Below are 7,942 nucleotides of genomic sequence, written 5' to 3'. Positions count from 1 at the left end.
TTTCCCTTCTTTTTCTGTGAACAATAACATTTATATAAAAAAGTTATAAATTTCCAAGCATAGCACCACAATTAGTTGTAGAACATATTTCAGATTTTGACATAGGTTACAATTTCACAATGTTAGGTTTTTATTTCTAGCTGCTCTAAAATACTGGAGACTAAAAGAGATATCAATTTAATGCTTCAACATTCATATTCATTTGTTAAATCCTATCTTCTATGTATAATTCCACCATCACCTTTAATCTTCCCATACCTCTTATTGGTTGTTTGGGCTATGACAATTCTAAATTTTGATATTGGAAAGGTCTGTCACTAATGTGGGGTAGGGAGATGGAACTATCTGATGTTCTGGAGAGGCTGGGCTGGTTTTCAGGTCTTATCTCGACCAGGGACCCATCTGGAGGCTGTAGGTTTCTGGAAAGTTACTCTAGTGCATGGAACCCTTGCAGAATCTTATAATTTGCCCTAGGTGTTTTTTAGGATTGGCTGGAATGGTCCTGGTTGGGGGTTGGCAGGTTATGATAAGTAGCAAGATCTACCTGAAGCTTGCATAAGAGCAACCTAAGGCTTGCATAAGTAGCCTCTCTATTTGAATTCTCTTTCCCAGTGATACTTTATTAATTACACTTGTTTTCCCCCATTTAGTCAGGATGGAATTGTTGATCCCACAGTGCCATGTCTGGATTCATCCCTGGGAGTCATCTCCCACATCGCCAGAGAGACTTTCACCCTTGGATGTCTTGTCCTACATAGGGGTGAGGGCAATGATTTCTCTTGCAGAATTGGACTTAGAGAGACTGAGGCCACATCTGAGCAACAAAAGAGGTCCTCCAGAAATAACTTTCAGGCATGCCTATAGATAGTCTAAGCTTCTATGCTACCTACATAAGCTTCATAAGAGTAAGCCTCATGATCAAGAGCATGACCTATTGATTTGGGTGTCCCTAAAGTTTGATACAGTATCAGGAGATTCCCTGATGGTAAGGTTTAATAGGTCCATAGGCTTTCTCCCCTCCCTCAGGGGACTTTGCCAATACTTTTAGATTATCTGGTTAATATACTTTAGGATGTTTCCAGCCATTGCAGTAATCTACACAGGATTAAAGGACCTCTTTCTCATTCTGTGCTTCCTATGTTTCAGTTGTTCAAATGAGCTATACAGATAGGTTGAATTAGATTACGCACTACAGAAAATTTCAGTTCCACACCAAATAAGCCTTTCTTCCATTGGTCTCAAAGAGTATGTGTAGTTCTAAAATATAGACACTGTCTTCCCTACCCCTATGTTCTGAATTACGTTAAGCCCAACCTCTTTGGCTTCATACTTATCTCTAAATATCAGGTTTTATATATATATATATATATATATAGCCTCTCAAAATCCAGAAATAATAATCACAACAGCTGATAAATAATCAGATTTAATATGTCTGCTCTAAAAACTTACAATCTAGGCCCCTGTTTTCTTATAAGCATTTTCTAAAGGTGACCATACCATTGTTATTTTTTTGTTTCTGGCTTATTTTGTCTCACCAAATGTCCTACATGTTCATTCACATCATTGTATGCCTCATAACAATGCTCCTTTTTGTAGCAGCACAGCCTTAATTTATAAGTATGCATCATCGTTTGCCGTTCAAGTTCTCCATCAGCGCATCCTTCAGCCCCCTGCATTCATTGGGCATCTTGTAGAGGGCCAAAAGTCCACAGTCCATCAACATTCTCAATTTTAAATAATTTCATTGTTCTCAAGAGATAGAAAACCAATAACACAACCTCACCAAATAGGAGATCTAAACCTCCTCTTAACTCTTGCCCTTCTCCCATTATTTACCTCTGCTGTTACTGTGGTAGTCCTGATGGTTTCCTTTTGAACACAGCTCATAGCATGCAATAGCAGTTTTCCCCCTGAATCGGGGACTTAAACACTCATTATACAAGAATTATATCTTTGAAGTAATTCTTACATGAACTCATTCATACTTTGAGTGTGAGTCAGTAGAGTACATAGGTCTGTATAATCCTTTCAATCTTGTTCATCTTCACTATGATAATATTACTCTAGACCCACTAGAGAATCACCTTCACTCCTATCTATTCCCTTACATTGGAGTTCAACCTCACTAGCTACTGGTTCACCCATCCCTAGCGTCTGTGTATCCCTAAGTCCCCTGTATTCTATATTATAAGTCTCTGATTATATCTTTATGTTGGTCATAAAATTGGAATCATACAATATCTGTCCTTTTGTGTCTGGCTAATTTCACTCAGCAATAGTCCTCAAGAATCATCCATCTTGTCATGTGCTTCAGGATATCATTTTGTCTTACTGCTGCATAATATTCCATTATATGTATATACCAATTTTGTTGATCCACTTGTCTGTTGATGGCCATTTTGTTTGTTTTCAGCTTTTGGCGATTGTGAATAATGTTGCTATGACATCAGTGTGCAAATGTCTATTTGTGTCATTGTTTTCAGCTCTTCTGGGTATATATAAAGTAGTACTATTGCTGGGTCATAGGGAAGCTCAATATTTAATTTCGTAAGGAACTGCCAAACAGTCTTCTATGTGGCTGCACCATTGTACATTCCCACCAGCAATGCATAATTGTCCCAGTTTCTCCATATCCTCTCCAACATTTACAGTTTCTTGATTATTTAATAGCAACCATTCTTATAGGAGTGAAGTGGTATCTCACTGTAGTCTTCATCTGCATTTCACTTTTAGCCAGTGAAAATGAGCATCTCCTCATGTGCTTGAGCCATCTGTATTTGCTCTTCAAAAATATGCCTATTCATATCTTCAGTCCATTTGATAACTGGATTGTTTGCTCTTTTGTTGTTGAGTTGTATGATTTCTTTCTATATACAGGAAATCAAACCTTTGTCTGATATGTGATTTCCAAACATTTTCTCCCATTGAGTTTGCTGCCTCTTCACCTTTTTGACAATATCTTTTGAATTGTGGAAGCATTTGATTTTGAGGAGTTCCCATTTATCTATTTTTTCTTTTGTTGCCTGTGTTTTAGGTGTAAAGTTTAGGAAGCTACCTCCTATTACTAGGTCTTGAAGATGTTTCCCTACATTTTCTTCTAGAAGCTTTATGGTGCTATTTCTTATATTTAGCTGTTTGATCCACTTTGAGGTAATTTTTGTGTGGGGTTTAAGAAAGGGGTCCTCCTTCATTCTCTTGGCTATTGATATCCAGTTCTTCCATGCACAATTATTAAAAAGAATATTTTATCCCAGCTTAGAGGATTTGGGGGCTTTGTCAAAAATCAATTGATCATAGATTTAGCTATCTATTTCTGCACTCTCAATTTGATTCCATTGGTTAGTGTGTCTGTCTTTGTGCCAGTACCGTGCTGTTTTGATCACTGTGGCTTTATAATAGGTTTTAAAGTCAGGGAGTGTTAACCTTCCCCCTTCGTTCTTCTTTTTTAGGATGCTTTTAGGTATTCAGGGTCTCTTTCCCTTCCAGATGAATTTGGTAGTTTGCTTTTCCAAATCTTCAAAATAGGTTGTTGGAAATTTTGATTGGCACTGTGTTGAATCTGTAGCTCAATTCTGGGAGAACTGACATCTTAACTATATTTAGCCTTCCTATCCATGAGTAGGGAATGTCTTCCCACCTATTTAGATCTTCTCTGATTTCTTTTAGCGGTGTTATGTAGTTTTCTGTGTACAAGTCCTTTACATCCCTAGTTAAGTTCATTCCTAAGTTTTTTTATTCTTTTAGTGCTATTTTGAATGGGTTTTCCCCCCTTAAACTGACTCCTTAGCTAGCTCATTACTTGTGTATAGAAATGTTACTGATTTTTGCACATTGATTTTATATCCCACCACCTTGCTGAATTGCTCAAGTAACTTTGCTGTATATTTCTCAGGATCTTCAATGTTTAGTATCATATCATCTGCAAATAATGAGAGTTTTACTTATTCCTTTCCAATTTGGATGCCTTTTATTTCTTTGTCCTGCCTGATTGCTCTAGCTAGAACTTCTAGCATAATGTTGAATAATAGTGGTGACAGCGGGCATCCTTGTCTTGTTCCTGATCTTAGGGAGAAGGCTTTCAGTCTCTCTCCATTGAGTATGATGCTGGCTATTGGTTTTTCATATATTCCCTTTATCACACTGAGGTAGTTACCTTTGATTCAGAAAAGGATGCTAAATTTTGTCGAATGCTTTTTCAGCATCAATCGAGATGACCATGTAATTTTTTCCTTCTGTTTTGTTAATGTGCTATATTACATTAATTGATTTTCTTGTGTTGAACCATCCTTGCATTCCTGGTGTACACCTCACTTAGTATGGTGTATGATTCTTTTAATATGCTGTTGAATTCGATTTGCTTATATTTTATTGAGAATTTTTGCATCTATGTTCATTAGGGAGATTGGCCTGTAGTTTTCCTTTCTTATAGCATCTTTACCCGGTTTTGGTATTAAAATGATATTAGCTTCATAAAATGAGTTAGGTAGAGTTCCTTTTTCCTCAATTTTTTGGGAAAAGTTTGAGCAGGATTGGTGTTAGTTCTTTCTGGAATGTTTGATAAAATTCCCCTGTGATGGCATCTGGCCCTGGGTTTTTCTTTGCAGGAAGATTTTTGATGACTGATTTAATCTCTACTTGTGATTGTTGAGATTTTCTATTTCCTCCTGAGTTAATGTAGCTTGTTTGTGTGTCTCCAGGAATTTGTCCATACCATCTAAGTTGTCTAGTTTGTTGGCATGTAGTTGTTCATAGTATTCTCTTATGATTCATTTTATTTCTTCAGGGTCTGTGGTATTGCACCCCTTCTCCTTTCTGATTTTGTTAACTTGCATCCTCTCTCTTTCTTACTTTGTCAGTCTTGCTAGTGGCCCATCAATTTTATTGATTTTCTCAAAGAACCAACTTTTGGTTTTATTGATTCCTTCTATTGTGCTTTTGTTCTTCCATTCATTTAACTCTGATTTAATCTTTGTTATGTCTCTTCTTCTATTTGCTTTGGGGTTAGTTTGCTGTTCCTTCTCAAGTTCCTCCAGGTTTGCTGTTAAATCCTCGATTTTTGCTCTTCCTTGTTTTTTAATATAAGCATTTAAGGCAATAAATTTCCCTCTCAACACAGCCTTTGCCACATCCCATAAGTTCCGATAAGTTGTATTCTCATTTTCATTCATCTTCAGATAGCTGCTTATTTCTCTAGCAATTTCTTCTTTGACCCACTGGTTGTTTAAGAATATGTTATTTAATCTCCATATATTTGTGAATGTTCTCATTCTTTGGTGGTTATTGAGATCCACCTTCATCCTATTGTGATCAGAAAAAGTGCTTTGAATAATTTCAATGTTTTTAAATTTTTAACAATGTGTTTTGTGCCCCGGCATGTAATCTATCCTGGAATGTTCCATTAGAGAAGAATGTATAACCTTGTGCTTTGGAGTACAATGACCTATATATGTCTGTCAGATCTAATTCATTTATCAAGTTATTTAACTTCTTTATTTCCTTGTTGATCTTCTGTCTGGTTGGTCTATCTATAGAGGAGAGTGGTGTATTGAAGTCTCCTACTACTATTGTTGAAACATCTATCTCTCCCTTCAGTTTTGCCAATGTCTGTCTCATGTACTTTGGAGCTCCTTGATTGGGAGCATAAGCATTTATGATTTTTATATCTTCTTGGTGAATCAACCCTTTAATTAGTATAGAGTGTCCTTCTTTGTCTCCTATGATGTCTTTACATTTAAAGTCTATTTTGGCTGATATTAGTATAGCCACTCCTGCTTTCTTTTAGTTACAATGTGCATGGAAGATCTTTTTCCATTCTTTCACTTTCAATCTATTTGTATTCCTGTGTCTAAGATAACTCTCTTGTAAGTAGCATACAGCTGAATTATGTTTCTTAATCCATTCTAACAATATGTATCTTTTAATTGGTAAATTTAGTCCATTAACATTCAAAGTTATTGCTGAAAAGTGCTTCTTGATTCCACCATCTTTTAAATTTTATTTGTCAGATCTACGTATTCTTTTTCCTCTCTCTCTTTGTATTCTTTAAATTACCCTTAGTGGTACTCTTCAATTCTGTGCCCTCCTCCAGACCTCCCTCTCCTGTCTTTATTTTTCATCTGACAGAACTCCTTTTAGTATTTCTTGTAGGGTCAGTCTCTTGTTGACAAATTCTCTCAGGTTTTGTTTTTCCGAGAAAGCTTTAATCTCTCCCTCAATTTTAAAGGACAATTTGGCTGGGCACAGAATTCTTGGCTGGAAGTCTTCTTCTCTCAGAATTTTGAATATATCACAGCACTGTCTTCTCATCTTCATAGTGCTAGTTGAGTAGTCTGAACTCAGTTTTATTTGATTTCCCTTGTATGTAGTAGATTGTTTTCTCTTGCTGTGTGCAGGATTTTCTGCTTCTCTTCAACATTTGACAGGCTAATTAGTACATGCATTGGGGAAGACCTATTTGGATTTATTCTGTTTGGAGTCCTTTGGGTTTCTTTGACTTGTATCCTTACGAGGGTTGGGAAATTTTCCCCTATTATAGCCTCAACTACTCTTCCTAGCCCTTTACTCCTCTTTTCTCCTTCTGGGACACCAATGATTCTTGTATTTGTGCACTTTGTTTTGTCTATTATTTCCCTGAGTTCCCATTCAATTTTTTCCATCTTTTTTTGCCATTTTCTGTTTTGAGTCTTTGAAGTCAGTTATCCTGTCCTCTTTATCACTTATCCTTTCTTCTGTGTCTTCAGCTCTGGTATTGTGTGCCTCTGGTATGTTTTTTATTTGGTCAATAGAGTCTTTAATCTCTGTGATTTCTGTTATTTTTCTATTTATTCTTTCAGATTCCTCTTTGTGCCCTTCTACAGTCTTCCTGATCTCCTTTATGTCATTCGTTATCCCACTTATTTTATTAAGTAGAGTTGTATGAATACCTTTGATTAGTTTTTCCAACATCCATGTCTCCTCAGGTGTCTTAATTTGGTCATTAGGCAGGGCTATATCTGTCTGCATTGTGATATGTTTAGTGATCATCTGCTGTCTTTGTCACATGTAGATATCTTGATTGACTTACTTTGGGAGCTGATTTCTTTCAGTAGTCTAAGGCCTTATGTTTGCAGGATGGTTGTACAGCAGGGGGCAGAGTGCAGGGTGGAGCACTCAGTACAGTGATTTATTTCAGGGCAGTTATGGGTGCAGGTGGGGATGTTTTGCTGGTATATGTGAACATGGGCACCCAGCGGCCAGGGAGGATGTAGCTGTGTGGGTACTCTGGTCTGGGGGATGTAACCCTGGTGTGCACTGTTCTGAGGCACAGGAGAGGTGGGTTGGGCTACACTTGGGATGGGGGTGGGGGTGGGGATGGGAACAGGTACGTGCAGTGGGGGCTGGTGGGGTGGGGGCCTCTGGAGTGTGGGGAATGGGAGCAGATAAGGGGGTTCAGGTGTGTGGGGTTTTGGAGTGAGTCGCTGGTCACGGGGCTGTATTAGTGAGGGTAGCACACCCAAGCAGCACAGCCTGGCCTACTTCCTAGCCCAGTGTGCCTGTCCATGCACTCCTGCGGGCTCTGCCGCTCCATGTCTCCATCCAGGTTCCAGCCCTCTGCCTCTCAGTTCCTGGGCCTCCGCAACCAGGGCTGCCACATGTGGTGCAGAAGGCTCTCCCAGGTCAGCCACACTCCCGAATTGCTGCCTCAGTCACCCTCCTGTCCTTTCTCTAACTTTTCAGTGGAGCAGGGCTAATCTCAAGCTGCTCTAGTAGGCTATCTTCCCGGAAGTCGCCATTGAGTATTAAAGTACAACTAGGGATCCTCCCATAAGAAATTTGCACATACCAAATATGTAAGAATTAATTGGTATCTGAAGCATATCCCATTTAGGAAATGCCACTATGAAGTAAAAAGACTAATTTTCTGTTTTTTCTGCCCTTATGGTATTTTTTAAAATAGACA

This window comes from Tamandua tetradactyla, chromosome 5 (assembly GCF_023851605.1).
Source record: "Tamandua tetradactyla isolate mTamTet1 chromosome 5, mTamTet1.pri, whole genome shotgun sequence".
In the NCBI taxonomy this organism is placed as follows: Eukaryota; Metazoa; Chordata; class Mammalia; order Pilosa; family Myrmecophagidae; genus Tamandua; species Tamandua tetradactyla.
This window is presented reverse-complemented; position numbering follows the sequence as displayed.